Source organism: Hordeum vulgare, chromosome 3H, assembly GCF_904849725.1.
Source record: "Hordeum vulgare subsp. vulgare chromosome 3H, MorexV3_pseudomolecules_assembly, whole genome shotgun sequence".
In the NCBI taxonomy this organism is placed as follows: domain Eukaryota; kingdom Viridiplantae; phylum Streptophyta; class Magnoliopsida; order Poales; family Poaceae; genus Hordeum; species Hordeum vulgare.
The window spans coordinates 610478399-610503790 of NC_058520.1; the positions used below are offsets into that span (position 1 = coordinate 610478399).

General features: G+C 43.1%; 1 pseudogene; it reads left to right on the forward strand.

Moving 5' to 3' along the window:
* Positions 1–24542, forward strand: LOC123442268 (annotated as a pseudogene).
* The last annotated feature ends 850 nt before the right edge of the window (positions 24543–25392 follow it).

The window sequence follows — 25392 nt, forward strand, 5'->3', positions numbered from 1 at the left end:
ATGGAGGCGGCGCGCGGCGGCGTCGAGGTCGAGGCGGCGCGGAGGTCGAGCACGGCGGCGGCGGCGTGGAGGCGGACGTCGGGCGGCGACACCGGAGAGGTCGAGGCGGACGGCGACGGCGGCGAGGAGGCGACGGCGGCGAGAATACGCGCGGGAAGGAGAGAAGACGCGCGGGAAGGAGAGAAGACGCGCGGGAAGGCGAGAAGACGGCGGCACCGGAGAGGTCGAGGCTGTACAAGCCTTTAGCACCGGTTGGTGTTGACAACCGGTCCTAAAGACCCTTTAGAACCGGTTGTTAACACAAACCGGTACTAAAGGTTCAAAAATTGGGCCACATTCAGAATGCGCGAGCGAACCCACCTTTAGGACCGGTTGTTGTTAAAAACCGGTCCTAAAGGTTTTTTTCCTTTTTCTTTTTTCCTTTTTTCTGTTTCCTGTTTTCTTTTTCTTTTTGTTTCCTTTTTCTTTTTCCTGTTTCTTCTTTTATTTTTCTTTTTTGTTTCCCTTTTCTGTTTTCTTTTACATTTATTTATAAAATCAAAGTAGACTCAAAAAGCTTTTGTAAAATCAAATATTATAACAACATATTTATATTTTCTGATATTTTGTTTACAAATTGTCTAAATGTCATTTTAACACTTAAAAAATAAAAATGATATTTATCAAAATGGTCAAATTTAGTGAAAACTGGTCAAATTTTTTATATTTATCAAAATGGTCAACACAATTACATAAAAGGTTTAATACATTATTACACATCACCAACAACACCCTCTATCTATTTTTCTTCTTGCCTTTCTTCTAATTGCGCCGTAACCATGGAGTATCTTCATCATTTAACGGGATGCTTGGATCATCTTTGACTTTGAAGGGAGGAATTTCATCAAATTTATTGTAATTTTCTGACATGTCTGTCTTGTCCTCGACTCCCACGATGTTTCTTTTCCCTAAAAGAACTATGTGGCGCCTTGGCTCATCGTCTGATGTATTCGCTTCCTTATCTTTTCTTTTTCTCGGTCTGCTAGACATGTCCTTCACATAGAAAACCTGAGCCACATCATTGGCTAGGACGAATTGATCATTGCCATACCCAAGATTCTTCTGATCCACTGTTGTCATTCCGTACTTCGGGTCTACCTTCACGCCTGACAGGTTGAACCATTTGCCTTTTCCACGCAGTCGCCCCTCATGGCGCGACTGAGGAACACCGATCGGGTTCAGGTCAGGAATAAAGTCAACACAAAACTCAATGACCTCCTCTGTTCCATAGCCCTTGACCATGCGTTGAGGAATGCACATAGCTTCACAATGGGTACTCGCACGTTTTCTGGCAGAAGCCCCCTCAATGCAATCGGAAGTAACTGGGTCATGATCACGTGGCAGTCATGAGACTTTAGGTTTTGGAACTTTTTCTCTTCCAGGTTTAGTATTCCTTTTATGTTCGACGAGTAGCCAGACGGGACCTTGATACTGCTCAGGACTTGGAAAAAGATCTCCTTCTCTTCCTTGGTAAGAGCGTAGCTGGCAGGACCTTTGAAATTCTCTGGATTCATCAGGTCGTCTCATTCGTGCATACGTTGGTGGTGCAGCCGTGCTTTTGGTGTATCTCTCGACTTCTTCCCATGCACGCCCAATAAGTTTAGCAGGTTCACGCAAATATTTTTCGTCACGTGCATCACGTCGATCACAGAGCGAACCTCTAGGAATTTCCAATAGGGTAGTTCCCCGAATATAGATTTCTTCTTCCACATGGCTACGTGGTTGTCGGCGTCATTCGGAACAGATTGTGCGCCAGGACCCTTACCAAAGATTGCTTTTATATCTTTGACCATGTCATATATATCAGTACCTTTAGGGAGGGTTGGCTTCCTCCGTGTATCTGCCTCGCCTTTGAAATGCTTTCCTTTCTTTCTTACGGGATGCCTGTCTGGAAGAAATCGACGATGCCCCGGGTACACATTCTTGCCTATATGTATACTTTCAGTCTCGCCTAAACGGTGTGTGCATGCGCTGTATCCCTTGTTTGACTGTCCTGAGATGTTACTAAGAGCGGGCCAATCATTGATGGTTACAAAGAGCAACCCTCGTAGGTCAAATTCCTCCTGTTTGTACTCGTCCCACACACGTACACCTTCGTCAGCCCACAACTCTAAAAGTTCATCAACCAGTGGCCTCAGGTACACATCAATGTTGTTGCCGGGTTGCGACGGGCCTGGGATAAGCACTGGCATCATAATAAACTTACGCTTCATGCATAACCAAGGAGGAAGGTTATAGATACATAGAGTCACGGGCCAGGTGCTATGACTGCTACTCTGCTCCCCAAACGGATTCAGGCCATCTCTACTTAGACCAAACCTTAAGTTTCTTGCGTCACGTGCAAAGTCCTCGTACTTATCGTCGATATTTCTCCACTGCGACCCATCAGCGGGTTGTCTCAGCATATCATCTTCCTTACGGTCTTCTTTGTGCCATCGCAGCAACTTGGCATGCTCTTTGTTTCGGAACAAACGTTTCAACCGTGGTATTATAGGAGCATGCAACATCACCTTGGCAGGAACCCTCTTCCTGGGGCGATCGTCGCCCTCAACATCACCAGGGTCATCTCGCCTGATCTTAAACCGAAATACACCGCATACCGGGCAGGCATTTAAATTCTCGTGCTGACCGCGGTAGAGGATGCAGTCATTGATGCATGCATGTATCTTATGCACTTCCAATCCTAGAGGGCAGACAACCTTCTTTGCTTCGTACGTACTGCAGGGCAGCACGTTATCTCTTGGAAGCATCTTCTTCATTATTTTCAGCATCTTTTCAAATCCCTTGTCAGATATTCCATTCTCTGCCTTCCATTGCAGCAATTCCAGGGTGGTGCCCAGCTTTTCCTGGCCATCTTCGCAATTTGGGTACAACAATTTTTTGTGATCTTCTAACATGCGCTCCAACTTCAACCTCTCGTTTTCACTTGTGCAATTTATCTGTTCTTCACGAATGACCTGACGAAGATCATCATCAGACTCATCAACAATGTCCTCAAGTTCAGGCTCGTCTTCCCCCATTTCAGTATCACCGTGTTCACCGAACATAGGATAGTTATCATTATCCTCTTCTTCTTCATTGTCTTCCATTACAACCCCTCTTTCTCCGTGCTTGGTCCAACAAAAATAACTGGGCATGAAGCCTTCTTGCAACAGGTGGGTGTGTATGGTTCTTGAGTTAGGGAAATTCCTCTTATTCTGGCATTTTTTACATGGACAAAAAATAAATCCATTCTGCCTGTTTTTCTCAGCCACATTGAGAAAACTATGCATGCCATTAAGGAATTCGGGACGACGTCGATCACTGTACATCCATTGCCGGTTCATCTGCATTATATAAATTTATCAAAAACCATTATGCTAAATCATCATGACTAAATTAATTAATTAATACAAAAAATTCATCACACGTTAAAACCAAAGTAGCGTAGTGACCATACATATATAGTTCTCATAAAAATACACACTGAAACCAACCATAAAAATTCGCTCTAATTAATACATTTAAAAACAACAACAAATGCGATCAAAATCGCAACAAAGGTAACAATTGACCCGACGGCATAATGATACCAAGCCTCTTTACTAATTGCATATTTTCTAATCTTTCTAATCTTCAGGCGCATTGCGTCCATCTCGCTCTTGTGACCATCGACGACACTGACAAGAACCTTTTCCAAGGTCATCTTCTCTCTTTCAGTTTTTTCCAACCTTTCTTCAGTTTTTTTCAATCTTTCTTTCAGGCCAACATTTTCTTGTTCAACTAAGTGTAACTTCTCAACAATAGGGTCGATTGGCATTTCCGGTTCCACTACCTCCTAGATAAAAATATCTATGTCAAGTTGGTCGGCGTAATTAATTGTCATATAATCAGGAAATGAAAATATGTAGTTATAAAAGATAATATACCACATCCGAATCATAGACTGGACGAGGGCCAACGGGGACGGATATCAAAACCATGGTGCTATACATATAAAAAAAATCTTACACAATAAGAAAATTATATACAAGTAAATATGTAAATCATACAAATCAAAATTTGTTTTGGTAAATAAAAACAATAGGCTCACCAAGGTTGTGTCGGTGACGGGGCGATCGACGGTGGTGAGGAAGGGGACAAGGCGCGCCACACTAAAAAAACCACAAATCATAATTAAATTTGAGCTCAAATTGCATATGTATACATAACAAATGATGAACTCTCTCTAGCTTAGGCATTTCATCAAACACCTAGCTAGCACAACAAAAATGAAATGAGCAAGAAAACGAGCAAAACTTGCAATGCCGGAAGAGGGAATGTTGATGCTAACCGTAGGATCGATGGGTGCCAACAATCTTGACAAACGGTGGAGAAAAATGAGGATGGATTAGAGCTCCCAAGAGGAAGGAGAGAGCAAAAATGGAGTTGAGCTCGAGCTGGAAAAAATGGAGCTGAGCTCGGGGTGGAATATAGGGGAGGGCTTTAGGACCAGTTTGTGTTAAAAACCGGTGCTAAAGGGTCTGACAGCGGGGCCCCACAGTTGCTGCAAAAATGAGAAAACCTTTAGCACCGGTTTGTGATACAAACCGGTTCTAAAGGGTCTGTCCACTGGGCCCCCCTCCCTGCAGCAAACGGTCCAAAACCTTTAGGACCGGTTTGTGTTACAAACCGGTCCTAAAGGCCTTGCGGCCATTTGCTGCAGGGAGGGGGCCCAGCGGACAGACCCTTTAGAACCGGTTTATATCCAATCCGGGTCCAATGTGGTTGGCTCAATGCCCTGTTTTCTACTAGTGCTCATTTAGCTCTCCATTCAGGAAAGCCGTCTTAACGTCCATTTGATGAACGAGAAGACCATGAGAGGCCGCCAAAGAGAGTAATACTCGAATGGTGGTCAGTCTAGCCACAAGTGAATAAGTATCGAAGAAATCTTCCTCTTCTTTCTGGGCATAGCCCTTGGCCACAAGCCTAGCCTTGTACTTTTCAATCGTACCATCGGGCCTAAGCTTCTTTTTGAACACCCACTTGCATCCCAATGGTTTGCAACCATAGGGACGATCAGTGATTTCCCATATCCCGTTAGCCATGATGGAATCCATCTCGCTACGGACCGCAGCTTTCCAGTAATCAGCATCTGGAGAAGCATACGCTTCTGAAATTGAAGAGGGATTATCATCCACGAGGTATACGAAGAAATCATCACCAAAGGTCTTTGCAGTCCTTTGTCTCTTGCCCCTACCACGGGCTTCCTCGTCATCCTCCTCAGGATTTTCATCATGTGTTTGTTCATAGTATTCCATAGGAATGGCAGGCTCAGGAGTTATCTCAGATTCCTGTCTAGAAGTGCTTTGCATATCTCTCATGGGAAATATATCCTCAAAGAATGTAGCATCCCTCGACTCCATTATTGTACCGACCTTCACGTCAGGTACCTCAGATTTCACTACTAGAAATCTATAGCCTACGCTATTCTTAGCGTATCCCAAATTAACGCAGTCAACAGTCTTTGGTCCAAGCTTACGCTTCTTGGGGATCGGTACATTGACTTTCGCCAAGCAGCCCCAAGTACGTAAGTACGAGAGTTTCGTCCTTCTCTTCGACCACTCCTCGTAGGGAGTGACCTCATTATCTTTTGTAGAAACTTTATTCAGGACATGACACGCGGTCAATATAGCCTCCCCCCACCATGCCTTGGATAAACCCGATGTATCTAACATGGCGTTAACCAAATCAGTTAGAGTACGGTTTTTCCGCTCGGCAACCCCGTTTGACTGGGGTGAATAGGGAGGCGTCCTCTCATGAATAATGCCGTGTTCCGCACAAAATGAATCAAATTCGTTTGAGAAGTACTCTCCACCACGATCAGACCAGACTCATTTAATTTTCTTTTCAAGTTGATTCTCAACTTCTGCCTTATAGATTTTAAAGTAGTGTGGAGCCTCATCTTTAGTATTTAACAGATACACATAGCAAAATCTAGTGGAATCATCTATCAATGCCATGAAGTATTTCTTTCCACCTTTAGTCAACACACCATTCATCTCACAAAAATCAGAATGTATGAGTTCTAATGGTGCCAAGTGTCTCTCCTCTGCAGCCTTGTGAGGCTTGCGAGGTTGCTTTGCTTGCACACACGAATGGCACTTAGAACCTTTGGCTAAAGTGAAAGTTGAGATTAAATTCAGTTTTGCTAGCCGCGACATAACACCGAAACTTATGTGACAAAGACGTGAATGCCAAACTTCAGATTCATTAACACTCGAATGAATATTGTTCACGACTTTATTACAAAAATCTGCAAGAGAAAGGCGGAACAGACCTCCGCATTCATAACCTTTTCCAACGAAAAGTCCATATTTCGTAACTACTACTTTATTAGACTCGAATACCAACTTAAACCCTTCTCTACACAGAAGGGAGCCACTAACGAGATTCTTCTTGATGGCGGGGACATGCTGCACGTTCTTCAGCTGCACGATCCTTCCCGAAGTAAACTTCAGATCGACCGTGCCAACACCAAGAACAGAAGCACTCGCGCCATTCCCCATCAATACGGACCCGCGACTGGTGGCCTGATAAGAAGAGAACAATGATAAGTCAGCACACACATGAATATTTGCACCCGTGTCCACCCACCGATCGGTGGACTGACAAACTGTAAATACAGTAAGTAAATTACCGTACCCAGATGCACCACTTTCATTGTTGCCCACGATCATATTGGCAGACTTGGAGTCCTGTGCCGGCTTCTTGTACTTGTTTGGGCATTTGTTCGCCCAATGTTCCTCTGAACCACAAGTATAGCAGCCATCTCCCTTCTTATTCTTCTTGAAGGGCTTCTTTCCCTTCTTCTTGAAGTCGGTATTCTGTTGGACATAATTCTTTCCCTTGGGCTTGTGAGAATTGAAGTTCCTCTGATGTACCATATTGGCAGCAGAAGAGCTTTCCATCGCTTTTCCATTGGAGTCCTTTGCTCTCGAGTTCTGCTCAACACTCAGATGGCCGATGATGTCCTCTACTGAGAACTCACGCCTCTGATGTTTCAGAATAGTATCAAAGTTCCTCCAGGAATTAGGGAGCTTAGCAATTATACAGCCCGCGACAAACTTGCCCGGCAAATTGCACTTAAGAACCTCAAGTTCCTTAGCTATGCATATTATCTCATGAGCTTGTTCCAATACAGAACGGTTGTCAACCATCTTGTAATCGTGGAACTGCTCCATAACATACATCTCACTCCCAGCATCGGTGGCCCCGAATTTAGATTCGAGCGCCTCCCACAAGTCCTTGGCAACATGCATATGTAAGTATGCATCAACCAGCTTATCTCCGATCACGCTAACGACTGCTCCAAGGAATAGGACAGTGGCCTCCTTAAACATCTTCTCCTGTTCAGGAGTGATAGTTTTCGTAGGAGTGACACCGGCTACCCAGAACACGTTCATAGCTGTGAGCCATAAGGTGGTTCTCGTTTGCCAACGCTTGAAAAAAGTACCGGTAAACTTATCCGGTTTCAGTGCAGCAGCAAAACCATTACTCGAAAAATTCCTACAGAAATTAGGTTTTTGGATTGTTGAGTAAATAGGCAATTTTCCGAGTAGATTAATCCATGAAATAATTACTAACATGGCATTGACTAGGTTCATGACATACTGATCACGGAGTATACTAGCAAGTACTACACATATAGCAGAAACATCTACGCATATAGGCAGTATTACTAGTGCAGACAGAAACAGGAGAGAGATAAACATATCATACCCTCCGATCGGTTAGTTGGCTGTAGCAGCGGCGGCGGCGGCGGCAGTATCCTCTGCCGCCTTCTTCTCGGCTTCGGCGTTCTCGCGGAGACGATCAGCTTCGCTTGGTGAAGACATGGCTTTGACGAGGGCGACGCGGACGTTGACGAAGCAGACGGACGGAGGCGAGCAGTCGCGTGATCGCTCCCCAAAAACCTAATCGCCCCTCTCCCGTACAGGAAAACCGGAGAGGCGAGGTTTCGGAGGCCTGCTCTCCCGTCGACCGTGTACGCGGTAAACGGGACGGAGTCGCCGGCAGCGGCAGCAGTTCAAGGAACGAACGCGTGATGCAGATGTGATCTGATTCTCGTGACGGCTAGGGTAGGCGATCGCGTGCTTATAAAGGCGGCTGGGTGGAGAGACGTGGGCGGAACCCACGTCCGAGTCGGTAACTGCCCAGGATCCAACGTCTCGGATCGTGCCGTGTCCGTTACGTATTCTCCGTTCCTGACCGGCAAAAATAAGCGCGTAGGTATGAGCTCGGCTCATTCCCGCAACCCGCGTCGTGTCGAGGCGTGGCGAGGCGGGCGGCGGAGGAGGAGTGCGCGAGGGCACCTTCTCTTCTCACTCTCCAATAGCATATGGAAGAGAGACCCTTATAAAGGGATCCAAACTCTCCTTCACTAGCGGGGTGGGACTAAACTTCCCACCACCTTGTCATGCCACCATCTACATGGGCCCTTGGAGATTTTTCTGAAATTCTCTAATGGGCCTAAAGCCCACCTCCAAATTTCAACATGCAGAAGGTACTGGTGGAAGAAACGAAGCTATCATGAGGGGGATCACAACAAGAAGAGCTGATTTCGATGTTTGCAATTTTCGTTTTGATAGTAGAAAGAGTAATAAGAAGCACATGCTTTAGCTAGATTTGCTATTTCTTTGGAGTTTGGTCTTCATGTGTGGTTTGGCATCCCGCATGACTCTGTAATTATCCCATGAACGTCACGAGTTAATAGATGAGGGCAGTTTTTACCTCAAAATGAAAAAAAAGAAGGCAATGCCCTGGACGAGATGTGCTTGAACTATTGATCTTGTTGCACTGTTGCGCTACTACTAGTTGCAATGATCCATTTATGAAGAACTATATCAGTACAAAATTTAAGAAGCTGCTACTAGTACAGCTTGTACTTTGTACAAAGTCGTGTTTGACGGCACCGAGGAGCGTCGTGATGTGCTTGTTTAAGGATGCACATGCCGGGCCAGCCACCTCGTCAACCGGCCGAATCGTGGAACCAACACAACTTTTGGATGTTGAGGATCACAGGTTGATTGATTCTATGTTTGGCATGGCATTTCACGAGCTAGCGAGCGAGTTTGTGAGTGCACCCACAGCAGATCAGCTCCGAGAATCCGTCCGTGATCCCGAGCAGTTGCCGCCTGTCACGACGCCCCATCCCCTTCCGTAGTTACTCAAAAATAAAATAAAAGAAGCATCCCCTTCCGTATCGGGTATCCATTATTGCATTTCCATGTACGTGAATGACCCATTTCTACACAGCCATGCCGTGTGCCTACCTTTGTACTATCCTTTCCGTAAAGATGGTGGGCGGTGGGCGTGGCCGTTGTACCCACGATACCTCCGTCTCTCCCCTCCAAAAAGACGGTCCAAAGAGGCACACAGACACAGCTATAGCTAGCAAGAATCGGGGCAGTATGTCTACTGTTGTAACCCTTCTTGTATTGTACAGTACCAACCCAAGCTCCGTTTCCACGAGGCCTGCGATGCATGCGACGGGCACCCAACTCGACGCGAGGGACGTCGGAGTCTCCATATATACGTGCGACCGTTTGGACTCGATCGCGCCCAGCGGCGGACCCAGGTTATTGTTGGTATTTGATCTAAGGCCCAACGGGCTGTAGAAAAAAGGTCCGTCAAGTTATTGTTGGTATTTGATCTAAGGTCCAACAGGCTGTAGAAAAAAGAAAAAAAGAAAAAAAAAAGGCCAAAGGATAAACACAAAGTAACGTAAAAGAGAGGGCCACGATCCAACAAATGTTTCCTCGTCACAACAGAAGCGCCCTGATCGGGGGCACCCTAACCAACGTGGTTTTGGTCCCCTGTCGTCAGCGCACATAAAAGGGTGGGGAGCAGCCGACACCTGGGTGCGAGATCTAATTCACATACGGTCTACTACTGCTCCCTACATCCCTAAAACCCGAGCAGGCACGGGACATCGCATCGCCTACACCAATGGCCTCAACCATTGGTGGTAAGAACCAATCTCTCTCTCACTTCCATTGTTTAGGTGGTCTAATTGCTAGGCATAAGATCCAGTCATATGAATCCTATGGGATTATACCTATCAATGGTATCTTGAGCCGGTTAAGCCTAGATTAGATCCCTAAGTTTGATCTGTTCATTATTAATTTTCATGATTATCGGTGTCTTAGTACCACGGGACAGTGCTAGTTTTTTCAAAAATGATTAAATCATGTTCTGTTAATGTGTTTATGCCACGTTTCCGCGCTACGTTTTGATCTTTAGGCACTGTTTCCGGATCATGATTAAGAAAATAGAAGGAGGGGAGTCAAATGTTTCAAAAAAATCATGCCAAAATCCCAAATCAGAGGCAAAGTTTCGGTCTCACCTATTAACGTCGGCCTTCGGATCCGCACGGCCGTCGCCGTGCGTGCATCCATGGCCGAAACGCCGCTGTCCTTCGGGACGGCGTGCCGGAAGATCCGCGGGGCGGCTGCATCGCATGGCTCTGCACCTTGCACGTCGTCGTCGCCGTCGCCCATTAGATGCGCCACCGGAGCCACGCTCGACGGAGGAGCGCGCGGGACGAAGTCCCCTGCACGCTGCTCCGGCGAGCGCAGCTGCCGCGACGCCCCACCGTGCGCACGGGCTCTCCCAACCGGCGCTGCCTGTGGCGCAGCTCCTCGCCGGCGCCATCGCTCGGGACTCGGGAGTGACTCGGGACCCCTGTCGGTTTTCTCTCCTCTGCGGGCGATCTGAGCCGGTCGCTCGATCGGACGGTCCAGCCGAAGCGCCGCCCAGACAGGCCTTCGGTCGGCTTACGGGCCTATTTCACGAATGGGCTTCGGCCCAAGTTGTTTTAGCCACAGACAAAAAAAAATCTTGTTTAATTTTTTTTACGTTTTGTCTGCTGGGCTATGACTCATAATGGGCCAAAATAATACAAACTTTCTCTTTTTATTCAGTGCATTTTCTGAAGTTGTTCTAAGAAATGTTTTGCACTGTTATAAATAGAAAATTAACAGAAGAATAATGTTGAAAAATTATGTTTAAGTTTTCTAAATAAAATGGAACCAACCATAAATTTTATTTGGAAAACTTTTATGAAAATAATGTTTATGTCATTTATGGCATATTAATGTGATGTTTTCTTTTTGTAATACAACCAACGTTGTTTTACAATTCCGATTGATATATATTTTATTTTATGTTAATTCCTTATTATTTTCTGCCCAACGGTGATATAATTTGGAATTAAATTTTGCATGAAAATTGATAAACCAAAGTAGGTTAATTTTTCTGCAATTTAATTTAGTTATGATCTTCTTTCCCTTTACTTATGATATTTTGAAACTATGACAGCTTCCGGTACTCGTGGTTTCGAAAACATCGAGCCACTAACAGGAAACAACTTCCAAACATGGAAGGACTCATTGCTATTGCACTTGGGTTGGCATGAGGTTGACCTCGCGCTTAGAGAAAGTAAACCAGAGGAACCTCCAAAGGGTGCCACTGGGTATGCTAAGCTTAAGAAAGCCTATGACACTAAAGTTGAGGAGTGGAAGAGGTCGAACAGAATGACACTCCTAATTATGAACTTCTCCATCTCAACTGAGATTAAAGGGGCTATTCCCACTAAAGAAAATGCCACCGAATATTTGAAATCGGTGGAAGAACAATTTAAGGGCTCAGAGAAAGTGTATGGTGATGAGCTTTTACACAAGCTGCTTGCAAAATATGTTGGGTAAGGAAGTGTGAGGGAACACATATTAAGTATGAGCAATGCCGCGGCAAAGCTTAAAACCATGAAGTGTGACTTGAACGAAGAGCTTCTTGTGCTCCTTGTTTTTAGGTCACTACCATCACAGTTCAATCCATTTAAGATAAATTATAACTCTCTTGAAACTAAGTGGAAACTACCTGAGCTCATTGCACATTGTGTTCAGGAGGAAGAGAGAATGAAAAGTGAGCAAAAGGATCAAGTTTTCCATGTTAACCTTGGAAAAAGGAAGCATGAGAACAATGCCTCTGGCAATAATGTGCCCAACAAAAAGCAGTTTTTCAAAAAGACTCCTCCAAAACCTAAGCAATGCAATGAGGCAAGCTGTTCAAGTCCCGCTCCTCCAGCGGCTGCTCCACTCAATCTCAAAAATGCCGCTGGAGAAATGATTTGCAACTTTTGCAAAGAGCCAGGTCATGTCAAGGCAGACTGTCCTGGTTTTCTCAAGTGGCTGAATAAAAAGGGTAAGGATGAGATCACTCTCGTAGATGAATCTCTATATGTCGATTTTTCCGAATCTACATGGTGCATTGACTCGGGAGCGACTGTGCATGTCGCTAATTCCTTGCAGGGATTCCATACAAGCCATACCCTAAGAAGGAGTTCAAGAAGACTTAATGTCGCAAATGGAAAGGAGGCTGAAGTTGAAGCTGTGGGCTCCCTCACCTTGAAGTTGCACACTGGTTTCCTACTTCAGCTCAAGGACGTACTTTATGTACCTACATTAAGTAGGAATTTGATTTCAGTTTCATGTTTAGATGATTATGGTTTTCATTGCTCTTTCGGAAAGAAACAATGTTTTTTAAAATATTGTAATAAGGATGTTGGTCTCGCCGTTCGACGAGGCAAACTTTATATGTTGAATCTTTTCGAATATCCTATATATGTGAATCTCTGTGAGCTGAATATGAATGTATGCAATCATGAAAAAAATTGGAGAAGTACCAATCCTTCTTCGAAATTGTGGCACCGTCACTTAGGCCACATTTCGAGGGGGAGAATGGAACGGTTGGTTAAAGTAGAAATACTTCCTCCACTAGATTTCTCTCACGTGGGTAATTGCATTGACTACATTAAGGGAAAGTATGTAAAAACAATTAAGAAAGGAACAGTAAGAGCCACAAGGGTCCTTGAACTTATACATACTGATATATGTGGACCTTTTAATGTAAAATATGTGGATGGTTTTGATTCTTTCATTACCTTCACGGATGATTTCTCTCGCTATGGCTATATTTACCCCATACGTGATCGGTCCGAAGCTTTGGACAAATTTAAGATTTATAAAGCAGAGGTTGAAAACCAACTCGATCTAAAGATCAAGGTAGTATGATCTGATCGCGGGGGAGAATATTATGGCAGGCATGTTCCTTATGAGCAAATTCTAGGACCGTTTGCTAAACATCTTGCTGAAAATGGAATTATTGCCCAATATTCAATGCCCGGTGAACCTCAGCAAAATGGTGTAGCTGAGCGTCGCAACCGCACTCTGATGGATATGGTACGAAGCATGCTTAGTCATGCAAGCTTACCAGTAAACCTTTGGATGGAGGCATTGAAAACAGCTACACACATCTTGAATCTTGCTCCAACTAAGTCAGCACCGAGCACACCTTATGAGATGTGGACGGGAAAGAAACTGAGCATGAATTACTTGCGTGTGTGGGGCTGCCCAGCTGAAGCTAAAGTGTTCAATCCACAAATTAAGAAGTTGGACCCAAAGACAATTAGTTGTTTTTTCATTGGGTACCCTCATAGAGGAAAAGGATACCGTTTTTATTGCCCAGGTCACACCACCAAGTTTATGGAAACCAGTCAAGCGGTATTTTTTGAGGATAATGAAGTCACTGAGGTTAGGGCAATTTATCTTGAGGGGAAGCGGGTATATGTCCCATACCCGACTATCCGAGAGAGCTTTATCCCTATGACTACCACGCACGAGACACCGGCTGGTGATCCCGAACCTGAAGTGGATCCTCAATCTGACGAGGAGCCTCAGCATAATGAAGATCCTCCTCAGGACGAGGACTCCCAACGAAATGATGATCCTCAACCTAATGTTAATCCTCAACCTTCTCGGGCAAGAAGAAACACACATACTAATGAGCCCGTGAGAAGATCGCAACGAGATAAGAAAAAGGCCATCCCAAATGATTATGTCACTTTCATGTGTGAGGATGAAAATGACATTGGGAAGGCACAAGATCCGCCCTCATATAAAGAAGCCACTAAAAGCGAAGACACGTCCAAATGGATGGTTGCCATGGAAGATGAATTGAAATCTATGAGCTCGAATGATGTTTGGGACTTAACAGAAGTTCCCGATGGAGCCAAAAGGGCAGGCTGCAAATGGGTCTACAAAACCAAATATGACTCCAAAGGGAACGTTGAAAGGTTCAAAGCGAGACTTGTAGCAAAGGGTTTTACACAGAGAGAAGGGATCGATTATAAGGAAACCTTCTCACCTGTGTCGGCAAAGGACTCCTTCAGAATAGTCATGGCACTTGTAGCTCATTATGATTTAGAGTTGCATCAAATGGATGTCAAGACGTCATTTTTGAATGGTGACTTAAAAGAAGAAGTCTACATGACTCAATCTGAAGGTTTTGTCATGGAAGGAAAAGAACATATGGCATGTCGTTTAAAGAAATCCATATATGGCTTGAAGCAGGCTTCAAGACAGTGGTACCTAAAGTTCGACAAGGTTATTAGAACTTTTGGTTTTAAAAAAAATGAAGTGGACAACTGCATATACGTTAAGTTCAAAGGCAGTAGGTTCACAATTTTAGTCCTATATGTGGATGACATTCTGTTGGCTTGCAGTGATAAAGATATGCTGCAAGAGACCAAGAGATTTTTGTCCTCGAATTTTGACATGAAGGATCTCGGTGAAGCCTCGTATGTCCTTGGCATTGAGATTCCTCGAGATAGGTCCAACGGAACAATAGGACTATCACAAAAGGCATACCTTGAGAAAGTACTAAAGAAATACAATATGCATAAGTGCTCTTCTACACCTGCCCCCATAGTCAAGGGTGATAAGTTTGGGACATTCCAATGTCCAAGGAACCAAAATGAAACTGATCAGATAAAGTCGGTTCCCTATGCTCCGGCTGTCGGAAGCATCATGTATCCTCAAGTGTGTACATGCCCTGACTTAGCTTTTGTAACCGGGATGCTTAGCAGATTCCAATCTAATCCAGGACGGGACCACTGGAAGGCCGCAAAGAAAGTCTTGCGTTATATGCAAGGTACTAAAGATTTCATGCTTACATATAAGAAGTTTGATAACCTGGAAGTTATTGGTTACTCAGACTCTGATCTTACCGGGTGTGTGGATAGCAAGAAATCCACGTCAGGTTATATATTCACACTCGCCGGTGGAGCCATATCGTGGAAAATCTCCAAGCAAACGATAGTTGCCTCATCCACGATGCAGGCAGAGTTTATAGCATGTTTTGAGGGCCACTGGGCAGGCTGTATGGCTAAAGAATTTTCTTCCCGGACTTAAGGTGGTTGACAGCATTTCCAAACCACTCACATTGTACTCCGATAATGAACCCGCAGTTTTCTATGCCAATAACAACAAGTCAAGTGTTGCTGCCAGGCACATTGACCTAAAGTATCGTGTTGTTCAACATAGAATCCAGGATCAAACTATTAATGTTAAGCATATCAGTACGACATGTATGCTTGCGGATCCGCTCACTAAAGGCTTACCACCCAATATATTTCGTGAGCATGTAGCCGGCATGGGATTATTGGAAGCCTCTTGATTCTGGAATAATGGGACCACTAATATAACCACTCCCCATTAAGTAATATGTATTCCGTTTCGAGATAGGATGAGTGCTATGAGTATGGCGGTTCAATGGCATTTCATTTGTCGTTGTAACACCTTGCTCTGGTATATCATTTCTATGGAGAATGGACAAAAGTTAATGAGCCTAACGATCAAGGGGGAGAATGTTGGTATTTGATCTAAGGCCCAACGGGCTGTAGAGAAAAGAAAGAAAGAAACAAAAAAAGGCTAAAGGATAAACACAAAGTAACGTAAAAGAGAGGGCCACGATCCAACGAACGTTCCCTAGTCACAACAGAAGCGCCCTGGTCGGGGGCACCCTAACCAACGTGGTTTTGGTCCCATGTCGCCAGCGCACATAAAAGGGTGGGGAGCAGCCGGCACCTGCGTGCGAGATCTAATTCACGTACGGTCTACTACTGCTCCCTACATCCCTAAAACACTATCCGATCTGGGGGAGCGCTGCACGACGGGAAGACCATCACCAAGCTCTGCCCCTGTTGCAGGGCAGTGCCGGTGGCGCCCGGAGGGACGCCGCTTCCCGCCACGACCGTCTACCCCGAGCCTGCATCACGCTTGCATCGAGCAGGCACGGGACATCGCATCGCCTACACCAATGGCCTCAATCATTGGTGGTAAGAACCAATCTCTCTCTCACTTCCATTGTTTAGGTGGTCTAATTGCTAGGCATAAGATCCAGTCATATGAATCCTACGGGATTATACCTATCAGTTATATCTCTCCTCTCTCTCAATAAAGCGTCTATAAGGCTTCTGTTGTCCGTCGAGGCTATTTTGCAGAAAAGTCCCTGATGTTTGCTGAAATCAACCCGCTGTATTGTTTTAAGTCAGAAAACTAATCGTTTTTTCGCAGTTTTCAGGAAATCTCCTGATGTTTCAGGTAATCAACCCGCTGTCCGGATTTAAGTCAGAAAACGAATCGTTTTTTGTGTTTTTTAGAAAATCCCCTGATGTTTCAGGTAATTAACCCGCCCTCCGTTTTTAAGTCAATTGAAACGTTTTTTTTGTTTTAACAAACAAAACCATGACTTTTCAGTTAATCAATCCACATTTTATCTAAAATAAAATTATTCATATCTTTTAAACCGTAACTCCGATTTTAACATGATATATGTGAAATTTGATTAAAAAAATGTAGAATCTAAATAGGATGTTATTTTTAGCTGTTGAATACTTTTTAAATATTATTTTTGGTGCAAACTTAATCTGTAGTGCACATTCCCTTTTTTTCTCTCTTTCCGGCGACGATACAAATTGCAATAAACATCCATTAAATTAAACCAAATTGAGAGGAAAGAAAACCATCGTTAACCACACATGCACACCTTTGGAAAACCTCGTGGGGAGAAACAACATATTTCTCATCTTATTCCGAGTGATTGTATACATTCAAACGCGTTTTCGTTGTATGAGCAGTAAGGCCATCGTCGGCAACACAAATGTGATGCCATGTGAAAATATATTACGTTCAGAGCGTGTATTATTTACTCTTTCGTTGCAACGCACAGGCTCTTTTGCTAGTCCAACCAATTTTCTTTTACACTGATATCGATCCTCCACAAGTTTGATATTTTTTTAGGGGAAGTTTGATCTAGCATGGACCCAACGCCACATGGTCATACGTTGTGTTATTATCTCTACTAGTCATCAACCCCGTGCACATGCACGGGCTAGCAATCCGATTACACACTAAATCATGAAAAAAGAAAAAAAATATGTTTTTTCATTTATGCATCATTGAAAACCTATATGGAAAGACAATATTAGCATAAGTTCGATGTGCATAAATCCTCCTTGTATAAGAAACCAAGTAACATGTGCATGTTAATACTGGAAACTGGTAAAATCAAATGAATTGTGTATCAGTTTATGTCAGATTTGTTTGCAAATTCTTTTGCTTGGCACTCCTATTCGATAGTACAAAGAAATGGTATATTAAACAGTCTATAATTCGACATATGGTCTGAAGTAAAAAAAAATAACCATAGTTGACTTATGGGAAACATGGGGAATAATTAAGCTTGTGCATCCCATAATTGTGGCTAAAAGAAGTACAATTCCTTGAACCATGTACATGATATTTTATTTGGACATAATGATAGGTCATGCTTTCAAATAGACAATAGGTAATGACTTCATATGATGACAACTGACTTTAGATTAAGAAAATATTCACGCAAGTTTTGAAATCATGTATGTCTTCTTAAAAAGGAAAAAACATATGAAGAGAACTGAACTATGTGCAGTTGTATATGGAGATGTGTATGCGCCGGTTCATTTAAGAATGCAGAACACCTTTATAATGAGATGTGAAAGCAATACCAAGGAAAGCATATCATTAGAAATATACTATTAGTTACATACATCTGATTATGTAAGGAAGTGAAGAAGTAGCTATATCTTGATCTGTTTGGGACAAAAATAGAATGGGTTTCAAGTTTAATACACGGTGGAAAACTACTTTTGATATGGATCACCGAATTGTAGAGAAAGGTATTATGTAAGACAACTGGTACCTTGTTTTGAATTATGTATCTGATGGCATAGCAGCACCATGTTCAAAGTGGATTCGGAAATTGGACATAGTATGTTTGGCCGAACTTGTAAAACAAACTCAAGTCATAGCACACAGGTAAATGTTAAAAGTTGGATTATTGAACTTAAATCAAGGAAATAATTGTGTTGTCGTCATGCTTTTCCTAACCATAGCATATATGGAGTCAATTATATGTGTCGACTATTTCACCAAAACTTTCTGTTCTCATGGATGATTAGTCTGCACCACAAGTAATGTCGCAATATATTGGCTCCATTACAACACAGACAATCAATCTACTGGAAAGATGTGGAAAATAAATTTCAACATAGTCGTAAATGTAATAAAATTATTTAGGAAGACCCTTTGAATGGAAATTGCCCACAACGTCACAACTTCCCTTGGCTTCAGTTGCCAGCCATACTGAGCCCATTTTTCAATATTGTTTAGGTGATACTTCCGGGATGATTGATGCCCGTCGTTCATGGTCATGGTCATGACGGGCGACATATCATGATTACATGAAAGCAGGAATAGGCACCTCCTCATCATCTTCTTCTTTCAAGATGATTGGAATCAAGATCTTCGGCCAATCCATTCTCGTCATCAAATCTTGCATTGTTCTGCCTCTCTCATCCCTGATAGGGAGCAGTCTTGTGGATTTGATTTTTTCGACCTTTTTTAGAGACGAAGGAATCTTTTCTACCTTGTTCTAATCGACGGTGCAATGTTTCTGAAATAATCTCAAATCGTGTATCGGTTTCCAAAAAAATTGTGTAAAACAAATAATATTAGAAAAACCCCAAATTAACCTGGGCTGCTACCCATTGTTGAAGAAGGCCCTTTTATGACCCGCAGCAGGCTCATTTATTCACAGCCGCAGTTCTCTAAAGACAGAGATCGAACCGGCAATCGTTCCGGCGGCCGTAAGGAGGTGACTGCCGCGACGCGCGCACGTAGGCGTCCTCGGGTCGAGGGGCGCCAGTCCCACGCATGGCGACCGATCCCGCGCGTGGCACGTAGGAGGCCACGCGGCGTGCTGTAAGTTTTGTAACTCGTACATTTAGGGTTCGGATTTGGGAAGAACCTAGGGTTCCGGGTTCATAATTTGGGAAAAGCATTAAGAGTTTTTTCCTTTTCGTTTCTTAATTGGTAATTCCTCTCCTTCTAAATGCTTAGGCGCCGATGCCTAAAACATGAATACTTGTGCTAATTGGCATTATCTTGCATTACCTGAAGTCATTTAGTGCCTAAACATGATCTTTAGGTGCTAACAGGGAAACATTACGGGTCTTATTTATCAAGGATTAGCACCAAATCATGACCATTAGAACTAACTGGAAATAATTTGGTACATTAACTTGATCATTATTAATTGCATGCAATTAACACTTGATCGTGGACATTTTGACTTAACAGAAACATTTAGGGTGTAGAATGCAGGAGTGATTCGTTTTCCTCAGTCTTAGTCACTGATAACAGAAACTGATATGTTGTAATAATAACTGTCAACAAATTTGGTAAGATAGAAAATAATAGGAAAGAAGGGGCAGTGGTGTTGCACATGCTGGCGATTTGTTTTCCTCAGTCTTACTCACTGACAACAGAAACTGATCGGTTGTAATAATTGTGAACAAATTTGGTAAGATAAAAAATAAAAAGAAAGAAGGGGCAGTGGTGTTGGCGTGTTGCACATGGGCTGCATATATACAGTAGTCATCAGACCCTGTGAAACAGAAAGCAAAGGACCAAGCCATGGGTTCCAATGGCTGCTTCTTCTTCCTCCTTATCTTCTTGCTCTCTACCTTCACTTGTCATGGTGTTGAAGTTTCGGATGTGCAGATTGAGGTCTCAAGCTCTGCCGCTAAGAAGATACCAGAGACTATGTTTGGTCTGTTCTTTGAGGTATGTAAAACCTCTTGAGACTTGCTGAAATTTGTTCCCTTTTGTTTCTTTTTCCTGGATTTTCCTGATTCACTTCCCAAGCACATTGTTAAGTTTGCTTGGTAAGATTTTCCTGATTCACTTTCCAAGCACATTGTTAAGTTTGTTTGGTAGTATTTTCCTGATTCACATCCCAAGCACACTTCCCGATCACCTAATTAGTTGATTGCTTCTCTATTAGAACATATTTTTAGATACACATATTACATGATTTCTAGCTTAACATATGCTAAACTTCGTTCTATTGTCTTCTGCATATAGGAGATCAACCACGCCGGAGCTGGTGGAATATAGGCAGAACTAGTTAGTAACAGAGGTACCACACTTAGTCTTACTTTTACATCTGTTGCAGAAATGGTATGTGAAGTGACTTGACGCTGTGAATTTGTGTTGGTCATTATCTTAAAAATTATGTAAAATTGCAAATACAGAAGGAAAATATTAAGCACGAAGGCCAAGGATTTAGTTTTTGTGGTTTTCATGGTTCAGGTTTTGAAGCTGGAGGCGCCCTTACTCCATCGAGGATTGAGCCATGGTTAATCCTTGGGGACACATCAACCATACGCGTAACAACAGATAGATCTTCTTGTTTCAGTAGAAATGTTTTTGCTCTAAAGATGGAGGTTCTTTGTGAACACTGTCCGCCTGGTGGTGTTGGCATTTCTAATCCTGGATTCTGGGGCATGGTATGAATTTTTCTTAATAAATAAATTAGTCTTCCTTCAAGAAATACAAGGCATAATAAAATATATTTTTCTGAATCTACAGATTGACACGTCCAAGAGACTCTTTTTCTCTAAAGATAAAACTAACAATATTTATTCCTGAGCTAATCATATTCTTTGCATTTCAACTTTCAGAATATAGAACAAGGAAAAAGCTATAATCTTGCCCTGTATCTCAGATCACTGGAACATTTGAACCTCACAGCTTCACTAACATGCTCAAATGGATCGCAAATTGTAGCGTCAGCCTCTATACAGTATACATCTTTTCCCTAACACTTCTACAGCATATTTCATTTGTTCTTTTGTTAACTAACCATGAAAATGATTGCATCATTTCAGGCATATTGGTTTATCAAATTGGACAAAGATAGAGCTGCAACTGTTAGCTCAAGGAACATGCAGAAGCTCACGGCTTGAACTAACAACTTTGAACAGGGGAATAATATGGCTGGATCAAGTCTCACTTATGCCTTCAGACACACACAAGGTGCATTGCAATTTTAGCTTTTTCGTCACCTCATACCTAAAAACTGCACTGCTTTGTTAATGAGCAATTTTATGTTCAATGGGAAACCTCATCAAAGTAATTCTATTTTGAATAAGAGAAGGAGTATTTTGTGTGTTAATATTCCTCAAGCGTAGCTGAAATTGGAAATCAATTGTCACAAAGATATTAGTTCAATTGTTATCCTTGATGCTGTCAACGTAAAATAACCTATAGTTAATTTTTGAGAAACTTCAAAAGAAACTATTGTTCTTTAATAACTATGTTTACTATGAGTATACATGAGTTGTTGATGAACATTTTTTTAAACACCTGCAGGGCCATGGTTTTCGCAAGGAACTCATATCCATGCTTTTGGATCTTAGACCACGCTTCCTACGATTTCCAGGTATTTTCTTTGTTTTCAAAACCACCAGCTACTGGAATCTACAATGTTTGTGTCCATTGTTTGGATACAATGATTTCTCACTGTCCTACCACATGATTACCTTTTTCTTAGTCTATGAAAACTGATTTAAACAAAAAACATTCTAACATTTTCCAGTTGTACACAATCTGAGTTAAGCATTTGTGTGATTTATTTGACAGGAGGTTGCTTTGTGGAAGGCGAATTGTTGAGAAATGCATTTAGGTGGAAGGAAACTATTGGTCCATGGGAGCAAAGACCTGGGCATTTTGGAGATGTTTGGCATTACTGGACTGATGATGGCCTTGGGTATTATGAATTTCTTCAGGTATGCCTTACAATATTGGGTTTTGCTCTTTTGATGTATCGTGTAACCATATCTGACCTTATGTTTCTTTTGAAATAGCTTGCCGAAGACTTAGGTGCTACACCAATCTGGGTGGTGAACATCGGTATAACATTATTTGCATTTTAATTTTTCATATATTGATTTCTTTGGTGATCAGTACTTTACTAGTATACCCGTTAACTCGGAGATCTTGAAATTTAGGAATCAGCCATCACGATAAAGTTAACATCACTGACATTGCACCCCTTGTAGAGGTAAGTTTTCAGTGTCCTAGATCTTTCAGTGTACGGATCAACCATTCATGCTATAAGCGATAAATATTCCTCCTTAAATGCATTGCAAGCACAGTGAAGTTTTCAATGTCCACCGTAGATCGTACCACACTGAGGTTTCAGAACAATGCATTTCTGATGATTTTGAGTTCACTATTTGGAAGGTAATTGAGTTGTCTTGCTACAGGATATATTGGATTCTCTAGAGTTTGCTAAGGGCAGTGCGGAATCAAAATGGGGTAGTGTTAGATCCTCCATGGGGCATCCTGAGCCTTTCCTAGTTAAATATGTAGCCTTAGGGAATGAGGACTGCGTTTTCAATTTTTACAGAGGTAAATTATTGGCAGTTTTCATTATAACTTTCATTTCCATTATAGTAATTGTAAATACTTAACAGATACTCCTTATATCCTGCTTTGCAAATGAACTTATATAATTCTCTTGAACAGAACATTACCTCAAATTTCACACTGCCATACGAGAGGCTTATCCTGACATTCAAATGATATCGAACTGTGATGGCTCACGTGTGCAACTTGATCATCCTGCTGACTTATATGATTTCCATGTAAAACTACCCACCCTGTCACCAGTTTTTGGGTTGTCTTTTCTTGATCGAATTATACTAAATGTTACATTTCTCTGTAGATCTATGAAAACATTTCTGGGGTTTTTCTTAACAAGACCAAGTTTGACAATGTACCTCGTACTGGGCCTAAGGTATGCCTTGATTTTTCATGTCCAGTACGATGTGAATTTACCTTCCTTATAATTATGCGTGGATGCTGCATAGACAGGGAGTAGCTTAGCACCAAGCCACTGACTTCACAATGATATTTTTCTTGAGGGTGACTTTGCAATATTTCATTGCAGGTGTTTGTTAGTGAGTATGCTGCTGTAGAAGAAAAGCCTGGCGATGGTGGTAACGGAAGCCTTGTCGCTTCACTAGCAGAGGCTGCTTTCCTCACCGGCATAGAGAAAAATAGGTGATTTCTCTCTATCCTTTCCTTCCTCCTATCTGGATTATTTCTTGGGTCCTGGGAATTAACAATCAGGCATTCGTCTGTTTTTGGAGATGCACAAGTTTTTCTGGATAAAGGGACATTGCCTTTGGCAATTGTGACCTGATTCTTGTTTTTCCAACACAAGGCAAAAGAAAATGAAAAACATGTTCAGAAATTAACAAGAAACATCCACTGAGTAATCTTGTGATCATTTTACGTTGAGCAACAAGAACCGCTCAAGTTAATGAGACTCTCTGTCCCCTTATTTGCAGCGATATCGTTCAGATGGCTAGCTATGCGCCACTCTTCGTCAATGACAACGATCACACGTTAGTATTTGTGGCTTGTTATTGCTGGCATACTTGTAGATGAGAATTGCAGTGATAACAAGTAAATTTAATTGCAGCTGGATGCCAGATGCGATAGTCTTTAACTCCTGGCAACAGTATGGCACTCCTAGCTACTGGATGCAGACATTTTTCCGTGAATCAAGTGGTGCTCTGATTCATCCCATCACAATCAACTCTAGCTATTCTCAACAATTGGCAGCTTCCGCAATCACCTGGCAAGACAGTAAGATTAGCTTCCTGAGAGTGAAGGTAAAATCAACGCTGGCATTTTCCAACTAGCCTGCATGCGTATGTTTGTTATGATTTGATGAAGAGTGTAGACTTGCATTCATATCTGAGATGTCCATATATGGCAAAACAACTATCTCAAAACCATTTGCATAAATAAAACCCTACATGTTTGGTTTCCTAGGTACTTTGGGATTGACAAGTTATGATATTGACCTTCGAAAATTGTTCCACAGATAGTGAACTTTGGGCCAGTTGCTGTGAATCTCACAATATCTGTGTCTGGACTTGAAGCTAGTGTCAACAGCGCAAGATCCGTGGTCACTGTTCTCACGTCCAGCAATCCGTTTGATGGGAACTCGTTCAGTCAACCAAAGAAGGTAAAATGGCGGCTGAACTATTTGCAAGCTCGTTCAGTCACGCGAACTTTTCAATTAGTTACAATTTCTGTATCCCTATGGGTTCTCGGATGAAAATTGTATCTTGCAAACGGGTGCAGGTGGCGCCGGTCATGAGCGAGCTGCCCAATGCTGCGGAGGAGATGCAGGCGTTGCTGGCTCCTTACTCCTTAACTTCATTCGATCTAGCTCTAGAAGTTTAGATCACTAGTGATTGTCGCTATTTTCTGGGAACCAAGATGTCAACCATCATAGTTCCTAGGCTTGAGCTTTCAAAGGGTTGTGTGTGGGCCAACTGGATGCTTAGGACTCTCGTCCCAAACAGTAGAATGTGTAAGTGTGCTGAGAAATATTGTCGATCACCTATGTGTCAGACCCACGTATTCAGTATCAGATGTCGATCTTCTTCAGTTAACGGACGAACAGGATTCAAGGCATTGAAGATATCCAATGGCTCGCTACACTCCGCTATTACTGAAGCGTTATTTACTTTCACTGTTGCAGTTCACTTGTCAGAACTGTAGGGCGTATTTGTTTCCTCGCATTAGGTCGGCCCAGGCCCGCGCAGAAAGAATATGACCCGTTTGGTTGCCTGGGTCGCATCTAATTCATGGTCCGTACGAACCTCAAAGCAGGCTTGGCCCTAGCTCTTGAGGAACGGTTGAATCGGTCGTTTTTGGCGAGTCTGGCTCGCTCGAGCCACGCGTAGCGAGCGCCTGCATGCCTTGGGATGCGTGGGAGACGAGGCGACTGCTCATAACTCCCCATGCCCTCTCCCGTCATCTCCCTCGTTAGTTCACACCCACTCCCTCTCTCTCACCTCATCGCCTGTTTGGTTTCTCTGATGGCCATGCCGCCGTCTCGCCACGCCCCACACACTCCGGTCATCATCGACAACAATCCCTCCAAAAGAGGCGGGTTGCCGGCCTCTCCGCGGCCGTAGTAGATCTGGCGTCGGCACTGCGAGCTCCCTCCCCTTTCTGCACCATGTCGCCGCCCCGGGCCAATGTAGCGCCGACGTCGGTCGCTCCGGCTCCGCCACCGTAGCCGGTG